This window comes from Vulpes lagopus, chromosome 7, assembly GCF_018345385.1.
Source record: "Vulpes lagopus strain Blue_001 chromosome 7, ASM1834538v1, whole genome shotgun sequence".
Lineage (NCBI taxonomy): Eukaryota > Metazoa > Chordata > Mammalia > Carnivora > Canidae > Vulpes > Vulpes lagopus.
The window spans coordinates 30,325,653-30,346,236 of NC_054830.1; the positions used below are offsets into that span (position 1 = coordinate 30,325,653).

The 20,584-nt window shown below is 36.2% G+C and overlaps 1 long non-coding RNA gene across 1 annotated transcript in view; it reads right to left on the reverse strand.

Annotated features, from left to right (window-relative positions):
• LOC121494506 overlaps positions 1-18,281 on the reverse strand; it is a 44,293-nt gene extending 26,012 nt beyond the window's left edge. The window contains exons 1-3 of the long non-coding RNA XR_005988818.1: positions 18,228-18,281; positions 15,855-15,965; positions 9,136-9,233 (exon numbers count right to left, since the gene is read on the reverse strand). This is a non-coding gene — a long non-coding RNA (uncharacterized LOC121494506). The remainder of the gene's footprint in view (positions 1-9,135; positions 9,234-15,854; positions 15,966-18,227) is intronic.
• Between the last annotated feature and the right edge of the window lie 2,303 nt (positions 18,282-20,584).

The following is a 20,584-nucleotide window of genomic DNA, read 5'->3' on the forward strand; positions in this document are numbered from 1 at the left end:
AGGAAATAAATCTTTCCTATTGTTTAAGCCAATTATAGTTGAGTTTTCTGTTACCTCGAGCCAGAAAGTATGTCAAATGAATAAATAATCTGATGGAAAAAGAAATATTTTGCATCATTTCATGAGCTCCTGTGGATTCATGATCAGCTAAGCATCACATTATTTTCTTTCTGGTAATGGATTATACTTATACCCCTTTCCAGGTGTTTCTGAGATTGCATAGACTATACTCTTTGCAAGAAGCTTTCTACAATTACTAAGCATCTTTCCCTTCAACATGGTTAATATGGGGAATAAAACTGAGGAAAGGACACCCTTAATTAGAAACTGAATTTATAAAATATTATATAATAAAATAAAAGATATGAGAATATATATGCAAATTTAAAACCAAAGCAGAATATACTCATTTCCAGAAGCCTATAGCAAACTCAGATCAAAAGGTGAGAAGGAGCTTAGGTTAAAATGTGTTAAGAGTATTGTGAGAAGCAGACATAGGTTCTAGGCATAATTTCAAGGTGTATATTCAGCTGGGTTTGGAGGTTTGGACACCAGTGAGGAGAAGTGAGGTAGTCTAGGACACAGGCCTTCATTCAGGGAAGTAGACCTGAAATACCTACAGCAAGCCACGGGTCACAGGAAAGACTCTACCCTTGCTAGCTGTGGAAAGCATCAAGGAAGCTTGTTGCATATCCAGGTTGAGACTAGAAAAAAGTAATGTCCTAACATGCAAACCCACCATCATGTGAATAAGAAGGTCCAAATTCACACCAACAGTATGGGGCAAAAGCTCCTAATTGAGAAATCAACATAAAAATTGACCCCAAAATAATGAAACCACAGACTCTCAGAAAAGGCAAAGCCAACATACCTCAAGGGCCAATTCCATATTTCAGCAAACCCAGGACGCCATGGAAATAAGTCTCTACTGCAGATGAGCTGCCAGTGGAAGATTTAAGCCATGGGAGGAAGTGAATTACTGGGATGCAGTATGAGAAGGTACAAAAAAAATAATTTATACATTAAGAATGAGAAATAGAAAATGATCTAAAGGAGACTTTAAAACAGTTATTTTTTAAATGTATAGATAGGTAAAGAGGAAACAGAAAAGATAAATACACAGGAAAAAATAATGTATATATTGGAATATAGATCTAAGGAAATAACCTAGTAGAATATATAAAAGAAATAATAAGAGAAGTTGAGACAGGGAAGATAGGAAGACAGGGTCTAAAATATGTCTGATAGAAGTTCTTAGGATAAAATTAAATGAATATGAGAGACCTAATGTTATAAAAGAAAATGGCTGAGAATTTCCCAGAATTAAAAAAAAAGTCATCTATCCTAAGATTTAAGAAGGAGCTAAAGACAAATTCGTATCTAAAAGAATCATTGTTGTAAAACTGCAGAATATTAAAGAGAAGCAAAATTCCTAAATCCTACTAGAGATTAAAATACATATTCCATAAAGGAAGGACAACTAGATTGACAAAGACTTGTAGTCAGCATAATAGCTGATATTTGCTCAGTGACACATGTGGGCTCGACATTGTTTTAAATATCTCTTAATGTTCACAGCAACCTGACAGGGGAGACACTGTTGCTATCCCCATTTCAGATAGATTTTGGGCAAAAGACAATGGAATAATATATTCAAAATGGTAAGGCATAATTCTGTCCATAGCTCTCTTAATTAAGAGTGAAGCTGGGGAGTTGTTTATTTCTTTTCTGATGGATGCATTTAATAATCCATAGACATTTTAAAGAGTTGAATAATACAGAATATGTGTTAAATATAGCCACACCAGATGTGTCACATTTTCATAGGTTCCTCAGAGTTATGTATTTGGTCATTTTGTGTGTGGTAAGTAGGGTAGAAACTGGTGGAGAAGATAGTTTTTAACTGAATCTTGTTTTTCACTGCCCAACCATATTAATTTAAAGAAGCTGCAGAATAAAATATGCAGGTTAAACCGGAACAATGATTACTTTCCAAATATTCCTATAGCACAAAAGATAGTCTTTTATTTCAGTAAAATAAGAGCTCGCTCTGTATTTCAAACCAAAACCAAAAATCCAATACAGGGAATTGCTTACTTAGGGATGGAACAGCTAACGGGCCAAAGAGCACTATGAGCAAACCTGAGTTTAGAAAGAGCAAGGCAGCTTCCCCCAACCCAGGGCTGGAGTTAGAAAAGCAGGAGATGGCTGTACCAGAGTTCAGGAGTCAAGGTCACCTGATGGGCCTATCTAGTCTGAACTGAGATCATGGAAGGAAGGGACAACCTCTAGGCACTGGAGCCACCCACTATTGCAGCAACTCCAGAAGTTGCCATCTGAAACACAGCCAGGAACAGTGGGGGATATATGGGCTTTTATCCTTCCTTAGCGCTCCACACTTCAACCAGAGCCTCCCATTTGCTAAAGCTATCTAGAAGCAGAAGACCAGGGAGCACAGGATATGTAGAGTCTTTCAATATAGCTGATGAGGCAGAGAAGGGCAAAGAATGGATGTGAGAATGAATATGCAAGCGATCAACTCACCCCCAGCTGATGAATTCAGGAGAGCCAGTGCAAAGCCTTTTAGCATGAGGACAGACATTTTAAGTATCAGAGGCCTGCTCAGTGTCTGCTCTGTTCTTGAACTCCTCCATCTGTCTGAGTCTTCCACTTCAGCTTGCTAGCCCATGTAGGAGTGAAAGTGGCATGTGCACTTTACACAGGAATGACTATACTGACTCCTCTTTCATGCAAAGGCATTGCTTCTTTCCATAGAGTGCTGTTCGACAAGCTCTACAAATGCAAACTTCACTTAAGACCATCCATCTATTGAGCTTTTTTGCAATACCTATGTACCTATGTCCTCTCAAAGCTACTCTGCCTAGATGCTAATAGTGGAATGTAAAAATAGCTTTAGCTGGCTTTCAGCATGACTTTTCTTATTTGTATTATAAGTAACTCATTTAGGCAGACACAGAAAGCTCTTCTTATTTGCATTTATTTTGCCCACAGAAAATGTACAGTTCACATGACTGTCCCACTTCAAAGAAATAATCAAAATACACATTGCTTGAATTATAAAGATAGTAGCTCAGAAAACCTAGGATAAGGAAGAAAAATTAGGGCACATTTTAGACATAAATGAAAGGTGATTTTGCCCTGGCTATCTTCAACTTCTATCACTAAAGCACAAGTAGAAAAGAATTTTGAGAACTACTTAGTTCATAGAAACTGCCTCCTTTTTGAAATTTTATTTTTGACCCAAGTGAATCAGAAAAGATGTTAATGTCAAATCTCTGTTTTCATCTGGGGTAGATAACTAGAAACTATAATACGATTTTTCTTGAATTATAGTTAAGCAATAACTACTATCCATCTTTATCTACCATCAAAAGAAAAGCATTTGAGGATCCCTGGGTGGCTCAGTGGTTTGGCGCCTGCCTTTGGTCCAGAGCGCGATCCTGGAGTCCTGGGATTGAGTCCTGGGTTGGGCTCCTGGCATGGAGCCTGCTTCTCCCTCTGCCTGTGTCTCTGCCTCCCTCTCTCTATATCTATCATGAATAATAAATAAAATCTTTAAAAAAAAAAAGAAAAAGAAACACATTTAAAGAATATGCTACTAAGCAAATGAAGTGTTAATTTTCATTTTAAATATATAATTGCCTATAATATTAAATTTTAGCCAAAATATTTTTTGTTCATCTCTTAGCTTTGATAAAGGTTCACGGTTTACTGAAATATCACAGTATTAACTCTGTTGGGCAATTTCTGGTGATAGAAAATACACTGTTTTTGGTGGTGGTATTGTCAATTGTTAACTAACGGGTCCAGGACTAAGTTAGATTTTATAAACCATCCTAAATCTTAAAAACTTTTGTGCTATCAATAGTCAATGATTTTGACTTTTGAACTGCCTGTTTTTACACATTTTCTTTTTTTTTTAAGATTTTATTTGTTTATTTGAGAGAGAGCGAGACAGCACAGTGGGAGGGAGAGGGAGAAGCAGATGCTCTGCTGAGCAGGGAGCTCGACACAGGGCTTGATTCCAGGACCCTGGGATCACGACCTCAGCTGAAGGCAGACATTTAACCAACTGAGCCACGCAGGTGCTCCTACACATTTTCTTCTTAGCATTTAGTGCATATAGTTAGTATTACCTGATCAATCACATAAGAAAGCTTTATTGAGTGTGTGTGTGTGTGTGTGTGTGTGTGTGTGTGTGTGTATGGCATATTTCACAAAGAACATTAGCACCCTCTTCTGGATGACTTTTGAGTCTGTAATGAAAATATTCTGTCAGTCTCTTCCCATTTCCTAACAATGAACAGCTTGAATATTCATTAAATTTGCTCTTGATTAAAGCACAACCTCTGAGTAATTTAATTATACCATATATTTCTGAAACACTGATAAGTGCTAGAGTCAAAAAACACTTCATTGCTAAATGTTACCCACTGGGAATAAGTGTTTGGCTTATGAAAAGGAAAAGAAATGCTGCTTCTACATTTCTCAGATTGAGTGTCCCCAATGACTCTTAAATATACAGAGCTATGCAAGGAGGAAGGAGCACAAGGACAGACAAGGAGAGCAGACTTATGCATTCTTCTGCCAGCTGTCAGTGCTTGAAGAAAAAGTTGATGCTCTCGTATGCTTTAAATATCAGCCACTGACATAATTTAATATTCTTTTATTCAACTGGATTTTAAAAAAAAATCAGATACCTTTTAAATCACACTGCCTGGAGTTCCCCAGATGCTTTTGTGAACAATATCATATTGGGATGATGATGAAAATGTGATGTACTTGCTTGCTTGATTCATTCATTCACTCACTCATTCATTCCACAAATATTTAGTGAATATTTACTGTATGCTAAGCACTCTTCTAGGTCCTGGAATACAGGGAAAAGACCAAGCTCCTGACTTCATTGAGACTACATTTCTGAGTGAAGATAGATATGTAGTATGTCACATGATAATAAATTTTATGTAGGAAAATAAGACAGTAAATGGAATAAGAAGTATCAGTATATGGGAGGTATTTTATACAAAGTGGTCAGAAATGTGCTATTGATAAGGTGACATTTCAGCAGAGACATAAAGTAAGTGCATGTTTAAACCTTGTGGATATCAGAGAAATAGCATTACAGGTAGGAGCAGCAAGTGTAACCCCTCTGAGGTCTGGTCCTGGATTCCCTTTAAATACTTCCAATGCTGTGGAGTAACTTGGCATGTAACAGAAGTTAAGAGCCTGCTTGAGCTTTGGAATTCAAAACCTTGGATAAGATACTATATGTTAACAATTGATAAATTACTTAAAATCTCAGCTTTTATTTTCTCTTCTATAAAATGGGGATTTCTACAATCTCCTTCTTCCCAGGGCTACTGTAAAAATTAAGTGACATATTACAGACAGAACTTAACACTGTACTTGGCATTGTGCTTAAGTGCAATAAATGTTAGCTATTTAAGGGAAAAATGCTTCTCAGGAACACTTAAATTTTCTGCAACACTTACATACTAAATAGATCACGTGTATTGAACTGGAACGCTCTTCTTTAAAAAAAAAAAGATTTATTTATTTATTCATGAGAGACAGACAGAGAGAGAGAGGCAGAGACATAGGCAGAGGGAAAAGCAGGCTCCTCGCAGGGAGCCCGATGTGGAACTCAATCGCAGATCCCGGGATGATGACCTGAGTGGAAGGCAGGCGCCCAACCACTGAGCCACCCAGGCATCCCTGGAATGCTCTTCTAAATACTAGTCAAAGATCATAAGCTGAACAGAAATGTTTCTTTTTCTGTGTTGTCCTGGACAAGTTGCTTAACTGTCATGAGCCTTAGGTTTTGAAGTGAGGATACTGCATTAAATCAGTCATTGCAGCCTAAAATCTCCAGGTAGTAGGAGAACAACTCTTCCTGTTTTAAAACTTTTTTTTTAAATTTTTATTTATTTATGATAGTCACACAGAGAGAGAGAGAGGCAGAGACACAGGCAGAGGGAGAAGCAGGCTCCACGCACCGGGAGCCCGACGTGGGACTCCATCCCGGGTCTCCAGGATCGCAGCCTGGGCCAAAGGCAGGTGCTAAACCGCTGCACCACCCAGGGTTCCCACTCTTCCTGTTTTAAACCCCCAAATAAAATGTTAAACTACTTCTGATAAGGGTAAGGAGAGACTACACTATCAGGCTTGCTTTGGACTGAATTCTGAGGCGTGGGGTTCAATGGCTGAGGTCTCTGGCTATGGAGTGTGACAATCCAGCCAAGGTGCTATTCCAAAAAGTTGTCCAATTTACATTTATCTGCAGAGCATTGCTTTCCTTAAACACCTGTGTTCTTGTGGTATTTTCAAAGGGTTCCATCATCCAGATCTAACTGCAACAACTTGACTACTACTGAGCCTCATCCATAGGATTAATTCTCCTTCCAACCCTTCTTCCCAAATCCCATTCCATTTCTTTCTGCCTCTTGAGGGAAAGCCCCTTTCCAAACACAGTAAGTAAGTCAGCTAAATTTGATGAGATGAAGGCGGCAGAAGACTGTGTGTGGGAGGGGTGGGGGTAACTAAAGGAACAGCAAGTAGAGGAAGGAGTCCCCCTAGGACCATTTCCACGGGGGAAAATGTGGTCAAAAGATGGGATGGGGAATCAAGAATCTAGTCTATTCTTCATAAGGCCTCTCTGTCCACGTTTGAAAAATTGTTGGAGGGTCATGTAACCCAGGCTGCCTTATTCATCCTTGTAGTCTTTAAAAAAGATTAAACAGAACTGGTCAAAGCATTGAAGGGACAGCTAGCTGCCCAGAGGCAAAGCAATGTACAGGAGGTCTTGGCATAGCTAGCTATTAAGTAGCAGTTCCAGCAAAGTCTATTTCAAGAAATGCCACAGCTCCTGTTAAAAATCTCCTTCCTTTTTTCCTTGCAGAATTTATCAGACCCCAGAACCTGTTAATGCTGAGTCTGCAACTTACTAGATTTTGACTCTGGGCAAGTTCTTCAACCTGAGTGCCAAGCTCTGGAAAATGGGGGTGATGATAATTAGCCAGCATAGTTGCCTGGCACATAGTATGGCTTCAGGACATAGTAGCAACTATCAAGATAAAGAGGAAGTGTGCTGCTTCTAAGGAGCTGTGCATATTGTAAGGTGCTTTTTAGCTGCAAGATATTATGCTAATTTTGGTAAGGTACAAGTATGAAATAGAAAATATATGAAACAGGCATGAAGAAGATCTGGAGTGAAAAATCAGGCACTTTAGATGTTCCATAATTAAAGTGTAGAAGAATTAATCACTCAGTTGGCAATCAGGCCTCATTATTCCTCCTGAAGTTCTTAACATGGTAACAAATATACTGTAGTGGAGACTCTAAAGCAGTGACAACTTAGGACATGTAAAATGGATGCTCTGCAACAAACTGCGTGGAGATCAAAATCCATTGTATTAATTAGCTATTGGGATCTTTGCATAATTACACACGCTCAAGAGAGATTTACTGATTTTGTCAGCTCTCATGGCTGATACCATGTGATCCTTGGGACAAATGCCATCTTGATAAGAACTAGCTTTGTATTTGCAGTGTGGAGATATTATAACATTGCCAAAGCTTAATTATGAGCTCTGTGTTGGTGACTCAGTTTTTCATTTTCAGTTCTATTTCATTCCTAACCCTATATAATAGTTATTTAGTTGCTGTCAAGTTAAGTAGAGACTGGGAAATAGTTGCCCTAAATTCTATGTAATCTGCCTCCCCAAAACAAAAATAAACAAATAAATAACTCTTGAAAAAAATTTCTTTTTAAACCACTTTAGGATTATTTAACACAATGTTTTTCATGTCAATAGCATTTCAAGAAACAGTCGGCGCAAAAGGCTAAAACAATGTGAGAATATGTTCAATCTCTCTTTGAATTAAAGACATGGGAAATCGGAAAACCAGGAAATAATATTTGTAGCTCTCAGATTGACAAAAAATTAAATATGTGATAAAACCTTTGTGGCTAAAGCAATGGCTCTTCTATACAAGATTGTGGTGGTATAACCTTTCTGGAGGGGAAATATTATGATATCCACCAGTATTTAAATTACATTTTCCCTTGCCCTTTTCCCTGGGAATTCTAAAGCTAGCATTTCTGTTGTCAATATGATTACATAAACTTTCAAGCTATATGGGCAAAGATGTTTATTGTGGCTTATAGCAACAGCAACAACAGCCAATGGAAACAACAGAAATTACTACCTGTAAGGATCATAAGTAAGACACAGACACATGTGATGAGATAATATTTTGTAATATTACTTGTTTTTTTGGCGGGGGGGGGGGTTGATTGAGTATCTTTTTCACCTGGTGTACTGAATGCCTTGCAAGTGGACACAGAGGACAAGTGACATAGCAGAAAGCAAAGGACAAATACACAGAAGACATTTGGCTTTTGAGTTTCCAAAGCCTAGATCTTGATATTTAGAAGCTTTTGCACTAAGAGAAATGTACCTATCTGCCCCCCTAGATAAAAGTTTCCTGGGTTGGGAGAAGGAAAGGAGTTACAAGGGGAGCATGTATGTGCACTAGAAAGGAACCTTCCATTTAAGGTTGAATCCAGAGGTGGGAAGTGACTAAAGCTACAGATCATTTTGTTGAGTCTAAGAGAAAAGGAAATCTGCTTCTTAGGGAGATGCCTACATATGACTGGAATCTCCACGACCACTCCCATGACCACCAATTTTGACAGCATCCTGACATAGTGCTGAAAGAACAGAATAGAAATAGCTTCCAAATGCCAGCATGGCTCAGTAGTCCCTTGTGTCTGTGAATGATGGAGACACATGAGGGAGATTCAAAGGACCTAAGGGAAATGGAGTGGAAGCCAGAGATGGTCATCAGAGATCTACATGGAGCAGTGTTTGAGGATCAGAAGGGAAGTATATATCTCAGGATCTGTCAGCATGGAGAGCCAGTAGCAAACAAGATGCCACACCCATGTCCCAGAACCTCTTCTCTATGTTAAGTCTCATGGAACTCATATAAATGCCATGCAGAAAAACCCTGAATTGGCAGAGATTATGTTTTGGACACCCAAGGGAGTTGAATCCTGGGACAAAATTGAGTTAAAAAGAAATAAAGATAATTAAATGTCTTCCTTACCTGAGTTATTGGAATGAGATAGTCTTTCACTTCACATACCATGGAGTAATATGTATCGAAAATAATGAGGCAAGTAAATATGCTCCAATGTGAAAGATCTGCAAGATAAATTTTAAATTAAAAAAGGCAAGGGAAAAAACAATTTGAATAATGTGAATCCATTTGCATAAAAATGTTGTCTATTCTAAATGTTTTAAAGATATAGAAGAAATGATTAACTAATTTCCTCTAGAGACTGAGACTTTTCATTTTATAACATCTCATAAAGATTTCTTTTAAACCAAGAGCATATATTACAGTTATAAAACATATTTATAATGCATAATAAAATGTCCCTTTCATCTTTATGCCATGTTTTGTGATCCATTACATTGAATTAGAATTCCATTTATGTAGCATTTATTTCAATAACTCCAAGATAAAGGATGAAAACATGGATTTTAAATATCTTTTGAGTATAGTATAAAGCTGTCAAAGAGAACTCACTTGGCTTTCTTTTTCAGTGACAAAGGGTGTTGCAATGTGCCTTTCAGGAAAACACCTCTCCTTCAATCATTTCTGTAAAAGTGAACATCCAATTTTTCTCACCACAAAGGTACAGAAAAATTTTCTAAAAATGTGTTGATAATTGGAACAAAGACATATGACATGAAGAATGTATGACAAAGCCATACATTTTCATATGCCCTAACCTATGCTCATACATGCAGGTGATAGACACTGAACATATCACCAGAAGTTAAATAAACAGATAAGAATGTCTGCTTTCAAAGTCATCTTGCAATTATTCTAAGTCACTAAAATATTTGGTAAGACATTTTTGTGAATTGCTTTTAGAACTGATAGCAAATCTTTTGAATGTTTTAACAGATACCAAGTAATTATCATTTGAGGGTGGATTTACATTTTAATAGCTGCTAACGGCCATTTAGAGGCAAATATGATGAATAAGGCAGTTGTTCAATGAGCTAATAAACTTATAGTTAAAAAACAAGAAGGGTAACAACAGAATAACATTATTGTTCTACAAACTCTGAAGGAACGAACGTCTATCCCCTCAAAAGAAACTCTTCAATATCTTAAAAACTGCAGTATCACTTGAACGACTGCAATGCCTTCCTACCAGGCTTTAAAATAATAATTTTGATGAATGAATTTTAGCCTCTCTGTTAAAATTCAGCTTGATGACTCATAAAAATAGCATTCTAAATATCATTTTTAAATACGGAACTACATGATTTTGAAAACCAATTTAGTGGTTGTAACCAATATCACAAGTATAAAAAAGAAAATATCAGAGTGTAACATATGTAACCAGGGTTTAGTATTATTTTATCAAATTTGTTTCAGTTATATATTTTTAGACACACTCACTATTCAGTAAAAATTTATTAAGCCCCTGTTACGTGTTAAACCAGAGCTCTAGACCAGAGTCTTGCCCTTGTTCAAATTTTGGGCCTGATAATCTTTTATTGTGTGTATGTTTGGTCAGGAAGAGGCTGTCCTTTGCATTGTAGGATATTTAGAAGCATCCTAGATGTTATTGGCTGAGCTGTGTGCGCCAAGTTCATAGGCAAGAAGTCTCTCACTCTTCTTTATGGAGTCTGTCCATAAGCTTCTAGGACTTCTCATACATGGCTGGGAGGCTGGGTTTCTAGAGCAAGCATCTCAAGAGATGGTAAGTGGACGCTGCTAGTTTTTAAAGGGTCCAGAACCTGACACAATATATTCCACCAATGAAGTAATTCTAGAGCCCAAATTAAATAGAACGGGACATCAGCTTTGCTTTTTGATGAGAAAAGTGTCAAAGAATTTGGGGGTCATGTTTCAAAATTGCCACACCTTCAAACAACCAAATAAAGTGTATTTTCTATTAATACATCCTAATCTTATAGACAAGGCAACTGAAACAAAGAGAGATTTAAGTAATTTGTCCAAAGTCACACAGCTTTTACATGTTATCTTTTGGTCTTCAAAAACAAATGCCAATGATTTTGTTGTTCTGTCTCTACTTGTGATTAGTGCATATAGAACTCCACATCCTACATAACTTATAGCTTGGAATTGCTGCTTGAGAATAAAAGACCCACAGGTTCCATAAATTGGAAAAATAAGTTAAAGATTTTATCTGATGGTGAACAGATTAAAAGGTGAAGGAGCTCAGTAATCTGTGCAAGAAATATGGAAAGATTAGCAGATACGTGATCAATAAGATGCTTGAATTTAAGCAAAATAATATGTGAGAAAGTCACTCTTAAGCCTTTTTGAAAAAAAATTCCAGATTGAGATGCACATGTCCATTAAGCATGCAGTGAGACTCTTTGAGCTTTTAAGAGGAAAAGTGCTCTAAGTAAAAAGCAATTTTATTAAAAGCTGAAACAACTCCTATCAGCACATAGCAGGAGTATGTGTTTTTTTAATTGTATTTCCAGAACTGAATGCTAAATAGAGTCCAGTGTTTTTTTCTACAATGTAAAAGTAAGTGGTACTTAGACATTCAACATGAAAGTCACTTCTGTCCGTTAGAAAAGGCCTTGCTCTCTAACAGAAACAAAGAAATATTTAAAATTCAGTAGAATACAAGGCACATCACTGGCTCATTGACCGAACAGATATCTTCCTAAATAAGGAAGACATAGGAGCTATTCAAACTCATAGGTATAATTTAAATGCATTTTCAATAATACAGTGTATAGTGGCAGTTTGGTTTCCAATGACATCCTTTAACTGAAATTTGGGCATTCTGTTTAAAACAAAACGAAACAAAATTCCCTTTCCTTTTCAACCTGAAGAATCAGCATAGGGACTATTATTATTGTCTAGTCAGTGATAAACATCTTTGCTTCCACAATGTTCAATATACTAGCAAATAGAGAAAAGGACAAAGTATTGGATCACTAGACTTCCACATTCTATGTGGGCTGGGAACATGCCTGCTGAATTCACTATTGTAATCCCAATCTCTAGCACAGTATTTGTGTTGAGTAGACATTCAATAGACAGTTACTGAATGAGTGATATATTTCATTTGTTTCAAGAAATAATACTTAGTCATGGTGCATGTCCACTTATTAGACTTAAATCAGACTTATCAATACTTAAAAATGTATTTTACCTCACTTCCCTAATTGTTATAGAGCAGTGGGAGCATTAGAAACCACTTTTTCTCAAATTTTTTTTTACTAATGAAGAAACTGAGTCTAGAAACACAGAATCTAGCACACCTGGCCAAAGTTCACGGATGCAACAGAGATACTAACTAGAGTTCCCCATCCAAGTTCACATGGACTTTGCCATATTAATTACTAATGGGAAAGGAAACACCTACCTCTTACCAAGTCAAATACATGCCCATGTTTCCTTAGATGGGGCCTGGCCCAGAAAAGAGTAGAATTTATCACATCAATAAGTCCAAGAATTTGTGGTTTCTTTTTCTTTCTCTGTTTTTTTTTTTTTAACACTATTGCGCTGTTATTATTTTCATTACGTTTATATCACCTGACAACATTTAGATGTCAAAAATATCAGGTGTCTGTTGTGTTTACTACTCTACAGTGTATAGTGCATGATAGGTGCTCAATAAATTGTTTATAGGAGGCAATAAAAAATAAAGTTGTGTTGTTACAACAACCCTTTGAGTCTCACTTGTTCAATATATTGATTAAATCTATGAAGGCTTGCTCAGGGCTGGCTTTTCCACTCAGCCTAGGAGGCATAGTACCTAGGAACCATGAAGAAAGAGGCTCATGAAGCTGTTTCAATTCCTTTTAAAATCCAAAGAAAAAAATGAATATGATCCAGCTTGGATTACATTCATCATTATGCCAACACAGTTATAAAATATAAGTTTTAGTATGTTTTTGTAAAGAAAGGGCCATGAAGATAAATTGCCTACAGCCCACAAAAGTTGTAATATGGCCCTGGGTTCTCCTGAGATGCTTTAAGAACTGATGTATGAAGCTATAAATGGGCACTGAGCTCACTGAAAACCTACAGACACGAACATGGAGCTCGTTGTGTGTACCCAGCAGTTGTAAAAAGTGAGCTACTTTCTGAGAAATAATCTGGGTTTACTAATGGCAGAGAAGTTACAGTCAATGGTGGAAATTCTGGGTGAGCCACTCTCTCAAAGTTAATTGGAGAAAAGGATTCATAAGTTTTTCCTGTGGACCACTCATGAGCACACCTTACACCACATGTAAAGGAGTACCCACAAGACCCTCTTAACCTAAAGGGTCTACCAGGTTCCTAAAAAGCTGCAGAAGGAGTGAATTACCAGCTGAGGAAGGGCACACACCTCAGGTCCAGGAGGGTCAGGTGAGTGGTCTCTAAGAGTAGGGATTGGAAGTGTCCTTCTGAAGAGGGAATCTTCTAGGCTGAGAGGGAATGAAGCCAATTTACCATATTATCAATCAACTAGGAGATTTCCTGCTCTACTGACCCCTCTTCATTTCTGTCAAAAAGCTGTTAGCAATGGAGAAAGGAAGACCAAGGAAAGAAAGAAGAAGCAAACCATACCATCCTCTACCATGCCAGCTTGGGCACAGGGAAAGATTTAACTTTTACTCAGTTTTGATACTTAGATTATTATATGAGACTGGGAATTACAAATTTCAGAATCAAGAAATTGTAAATAACCAATAACTTTTTATCGGGAGAGCAATTCAAAATCATGTCTGAGGTTTGTTTCAGGGGCCTGGAAGAACTCCCTTACAACTGAATAAATTTAAAGGAATCATGGGAGATCAAAAAAAGAGAGAGAGAGATAGACATACATACAATTTGTTCAGTATCATCCATTTCAGTGAAAATATTCTAAAAGAGTTAATACCTCCAGAAATGGTTTCACAATTCAGATTTCCCATTACTTGAATATTATTTCACATTGTAGAATAATCATTCTTCATGTAAACAAGCAAGTACAATGAGCATAGAATTTACTTCATGATTCTACATGCCAAGTCATAAATGAGAGGAGAGTCACCAAAGAGCCTTTTGAAAGAAGATACCAGTCAATGACAGCATGACATCCAGATAGCAAAAGGAGAGGCCTGGATGATATTGAGGAAATTTCCCTCTCATGTTGTGGATCATATTAATCAATCTATTCTTAATACATATATGGGTTTATGATCATTTCCGTTTATATGAAAATTTTTGCAGAAAATATAAAATATTTTGAAAATTTAGAGAACTTAAAATCAAACCTGTTTTCATGTTTTCAGTTGAATGGAACTGTTTAGCACTCAAAGTAAACATCCCCAAAATCCTACTGTTTGAAGTTTCTTCACTGTGTCAACTTAGAAATTTCTTGGTTTTTAAAAATGTTTTCACCATCTGCCACCATACAATGTTGTTACAATATTATTGACTATATACCCTATGCTATATTTATTTATCCCATAACTAGAAGTTTGTACCTCTTATTCCCCTTTACCTATTTTGCACATCCTCCACCCCCACCCCTCAGGCAACCACATCTGCTCTCTGTATTTTAAAGTTGGGGTCTTTTTGTTTGTCTGATTTCTTTAGATTCCACATATAAATGAATTCATGTGGTATTTGACTTTGACTTACTTCACTTAGCATATCAACTCTAGAAATTTCTTTCAATTTCTATGTAACTTTGCTAATATAAAATATTAGTGAAAATATTTTTCAAGTAATTTTAATAAAAATAAATAGCCGAGAAGCCATTTAAGTATCCCGTTTATCTGTTCCCTAATTATAAGTATAAATTCTATTTTCCTAATAAAGATATGATTTGCTTATGAATAAGGAAATAACCAATGATGAATTTTCTCACAAATGCCTGACCACATAAAGGTGGGTGTGAGGTTTCACATTGAAATGAATATTCATACAACTGCTTTTAAGATATAGAAGATATCTCTTAGAATTTATGTAACAGCCATTCCTGTCTGATTCTTTTTTTTTATTGTTATTTCCAATGATAATTTCCCAGTTATAAAGGAATTTTAAAGTATTTGCTGATGGAAACATTGGCAGATAAGCCTTTTGTAAGGACCTTCTTCACCAACAATACCCATCTGCTTCCCTTTGCAGAGCTAATATTTTAAGCCGATCTCATCTTTTCCAATAACATCCCATTCAAACCCAGTTTGTTGCAGTCTGCATTTACAGGCCACCAAACAGGTGCCAGACACTGTGCTTAGCTACAAATATGAGTAATCCATATTTCCTACCTTTAAGGAGATCATTTATTTATCCAACAAACATTTGCTATGAGCCTATTATGTGCCAAATTTCCTGTGGAAGTTGGAGATAAGTCACCAGAAAGGCAGCCAAGATTCTGTCCATATGGAGCTTATGTAGTATAGCAGGAAAGTAAATAGTGAAAAGGTAAGTTTGATCATAATTATTATACAGAAGTAGAGGGTGTTTTGGAAGTACATGGCAAGGGCACCTAACTTAGTCTGAAATATAAGGTAGGACTTCTATGTTAACATCAGACATTATATTAAAATAAGTATAATAAAACCAGAGGATTATAAGCTGAAAGAAACAGTTTCAAAGTACAAAGAGCACTGAAATAAGAGTGATCAGTTCTGATTGGCATATAACTAGAGGAGGTAGAAATCTGGAAGACTTCTGAGAGTAGATGCTATTCGAACTGAGAAATGAGGGATATTTTATTAGTGTACAGTCTAAGGCAATCTAACAAACTCCAAAACATAATGGCATGAACAAAGTACTACCTTGTAACAGATAAAAGATCGGATGATGGGATCACCCTCCAGATGTGACATTAATTTTTGACTCCAAGGTGGCTACTACTGCTCCTGTCATCACATATAGATTCTACCTGCCTAGAAGAAAAAAAGCAAGTAAGTTAATATGTAAAGACAAGGAAAAGTAACGCTGATAAAATGTAAAAATGAAATGAAAAAAGTAGGTCATATAATAATATAAATGATACTAACTCATTAATAGCATATAGTGCTACTTGAAATAGATATATGTACATTATATATTTGAAATCTAGATATATATATGCATATACATATATTCACATGTATACATATATTTTTAAAAGATTTTATTTATTCATTCATGATACACACACACACACACACACACATACACACAGAGAGAGAGAGAGAGAGAGAGAGTGAGAGGCAGAGACACAGGCAGAGGGAGAAGCAGGCTCCATGCAGAGAGCCTGACATGGGACGGGATCCCAGGTATCCAGGATCACGCCCAGGGCTGAAGGTGGTGCTAAACCACTGAGCCACCTGGGCTGCTCACATACCTATATTTCTATACAGAAAATTGTATATTCTCCTGGACAATGGAAATAGGATGTGGGAAAGAGAAAACTTGTACCTTATATAGTTCTGTATTACTGAAATTTTATGTGTATTAATTTTATAAATATTTGTAAAATAAGGAGGATAACAAAGTGTTAATGTGCTTATATTTTCTCTTCATAAACTCCCATGAACACAAACACACACAACATACACATTAAACAAAAAAAAATTACCTTTAATTAATCTTTATATAGAAATAAGGCCATGCAGAGAAACTTACATTTCTCTTGCTTAATTTATAGATCATTATAATTTATAGATCAAGTAATCCAACATTCATCTTACTACTCAAAGAATTGCATAAACATGTCCTACTTCTTATTCTATCATTGAACATGATGGGTCCCTGGCTCGGAAAATAGGAAAATAATAGCCCTAAGTAATGACAGACTTTTTTTTTTTTTAAACTTCAGGATGTCAACCTAGGGTTGCTAAATCTATCATTTTTAAGAAGTGAGATTATTTTCTTTTCGGGGCAGCTTTAGGTTCACAGCAAAACTGAGCAGAAGGCACAAAGATTTCTCATATACCCCCTACTCCCTCATCATCAACTCCCCTACCTGAGTGGTACAGTTTCTACAATTGACGGTATTACACTGACACATAGCAATCACCCCAAATGCAGTTTCCACTACAGTCATTCTTGGTACTATATATAATATAGGTTTGGACAAATGTAAAATGGCACATATCTATCATTATGGTATCTTACATAGTATTTTCATTGCCTTAAAAATCCTTTGTGTGCCACTTATCATCCCTCCCTCCACCATAACCTCTGGAACTATAGTATTTTTACTGTCTGAATAGTTTTGCCTTTTCCAGAAGGTCATATAGCTGAAATCATACAGTGTGCTGCCTTTTCAGATGGACTTCTAGTGTTTAAAATGCACTTAAGTTTCCTCCATGTCTTTTCATGGCTTAATAGCTTCATTAATTTTTTAATCAAACATGTTCCTATCACCTCATTAGTATTTAACCACCTACGACACTAAGGTAAAGCAAGAAATATTTTAAGATAATCCCTTAAAAATCTTGAAAATAGGGATCCCTGGGTGGCGCAGCGGTTTAGCGCCTGCCTTTGGCCCAGGGCGTGATCCTGGAGACCCGGGATTGAATCCAATGTAGGGCTCCCGGTGCATGGAGCCTGCTTCTCCCTCTGCCTATGTCTCTGCCTCTCTCTCTCTCTCTCTCTGTGACTATCATAAATAAATAAAATTTTAAAAAAAATCTTGAAAATAAATGGGAAAATTGCTTTCACTTAAGAATAAATGATATTGCAAAAATCATTAGTAGTAAAACTGAAACTAAAAGGAGATACAAGGATTCAGAGTGTGGAATACTTGGGAATAAAGTTAACCAAGGAGGTAAAATATTTTTACATTGAAAACTATAAAACACTGAAAAATTAAGGAAGTCATAAATAAATGGAAAGATGTGTATTTATGAATTATAATATTTAATAATGTTAAAATATCGACAGCACTGAAAGCAATCTATAATCAATGCAATCCTATCAAAATCCCAATAGCATTTTTCACAGAAATAGTAAAAACAACTCTAACATTCATATGAAAAGATGAAGACCTTGAACAGCCAAAATAATCTTGAGAAAAGAACAAAGGTGAAGGTATCACACTTCCTGATCTCAAAATATGTTATAAAGTCATGTTAATTAAAATAGTTTGTACTGGCATAAAGACATAGATCAATGGAACATAGTAGAAAGCCCAGAAATAAACCCAGGCATATATTTACCTAATCTTTGACAAGATTACCAAAAATACCCAATAGGGAAAGGGCCAGTTTCTTCAGCAAACTGAAGAAACTAGGAAAACTAGATATCCACATGTGTTCTTACCACAGCTAAAAAGAAAAAAAAAAGAGAGAGAGAGAATGTGGATCAGTCCCTAATATTTATTTTTTATTTTTATTTTTTTAAGGTTTTAATTTAATTTAATTTAATTTAATTTTTTGTATATATTTTTTTGGAGTTCGATTTGCCAACATACAGCATAACACCCAGTGCTCATCCCGTCAAGTGCCCCCCTCAGTGCCTGTGACCCAGTCACCCCATCCCCCCGCCCACCTCCCTTTCTACCACGCCTTGTTCCTTTCCTGGAGTTAGAAGTCTCTCCTGTTCTATCACCCTCACTGATATTTCCCACTCATTTTCTCTCCTTTCCCCTTTAATTCCTTTCACTATTTTTTACATTCTCCAAATGAATGAGACCATATAATGGTCCTTCTCCGATTGACTTACTTCACTCAGCATAACACCCTCCAGTTCCATCCATGTTGAAGCAAATGGTGGGTATTTGTCATTTCTATTAGGTCCCAATATTTAATTAGGTAGTTGGGGTTGGTGACTGAAGAAAGGTCTTATTTTCAATTTCCATTTGTGATCTGAGGAATGTATATTTTATATTTTGGATAATTAGAATGTATAAAATTAGTTCAAACTCTGAAGAATTATTGGCTTCAAATGGCTTCACTTCCATTTAGCTGTATGAAGTTGGGTAAGTCATTAATTTGTCAATGATTCAGTTTCATTATTTCCAAAATCTGGATAATAATAACTAATTTGTAGCGGTATAAGGAGCTTATTACAATGTGTGGAACATAGCAAATCTCAATAGAAGTAACTTATAACAAAGCTGTTGATGGTATCAGCTGATCATGATTTGGGGAAAGGATTCTTTCATTTTCTGTCTTCTTTCTCTACCTCTCTGTTTCTTCCTTCCTTCCTTCCTTCCTTCCTTCCTTCCTTCCTTCCTTCCTTCTCTTTTAGTGATTTTTTTGGGGGGGGGGGAGTATTTTAACCTGTCTTCTACTTCTGCCAAAGAACCTATGTAATTGTACCTTTCTTCTGGATATTTTTCACCAAGCAGGTGTAAAAAAGTGCAGTGCAGTATAATTTAGTAAAAACCTAATTTTAGGTATTGTATTTGTATTTTCTATGTGAGTGGGTTCAGCAGTGTCCTCACACACACTTGTCAAGCTATGTGAAAGAACCTTGGCTGGCAGAGAATATGACCATGAAGTGACAAAGCAGTCAATTTTCTAATGTCTCATTTGAATCAATTTGAGTTTGCTTTTTTACTTAATGATTTAAATTACTAAAGAATTAGTAAATGTGTTCTTATAATTGTTGAATAGGGTGAGGTTTTCTTTGTGTTTCTTTAGAGTAGATCTAAAAGCCATTTTGAAGTATAAGGTCTAAAGAAGATCTGGGGAATTTACTAACATGAAAAGCAAGCAGTATAATTTGGATGACATACGTTTATTAAATATATAAAAGAATCCCTCTGATCTTCCCTATCTTCATCATCTGTAAGGGTTTTTAAATTATGTAATTGTTCCCTAAAATAAGAATAAAATTATTAGAGATCACAAATATTTCCAAGTAAAAACCTATTTTTAAGAAAATCATAACAATCCCTATCAAAGCTCCACATATAAACATCAAAGAAATTTTAAGCAAACCTTTCATGTTCAATTGTAGTCTTAGAAAGTGTACGTAATATCAGGCAGCCTCCCAAAAAGAATGTTATGGACAACCAATATTCTTACCAACCTCTGAGGAAAACTCCCAAGATCAACTGACAATCTTGGAGGTTAAGGAAAAAGGGGAAAAAAGAGAAAAATTTGGAGGAAAAACGAATGAGAAATTTGAAAAGAGAAAAGGGAGATAGAATTATTGATTTTAAGTGTTCATGGTAAGTCATGGTATATGACTTGGGATGCTAATGTCATAGGCCATCTCACTACCAGTGTTGTAGGTCTTATATCTTGATCTTTTACCAACTTTCTATGTTATATTCTCTAATGCTAAATTCTTCTGGGCTCTTTACTTGTGTTAACTCATATAGTCCTTCTTACAAAGTGATGTGGATAGTCCCATTATTATCTCCATTTTACCGTAAGGAAACTGAGTGACAAGAGTTTAAGTGTCTTGCTCAAGGTCACACGGTGAGGGAGTAAGAGAGCCAGGATATGATAAACTCAGTCTGAATCCTGAATTTGTGTCATCCTCACTTATGATAGACTTTTTTTTCAAGCAGGAAGATTTTAGGCCAGATGTATCCATTCTTTGGGCTCTATTTACCTCATTC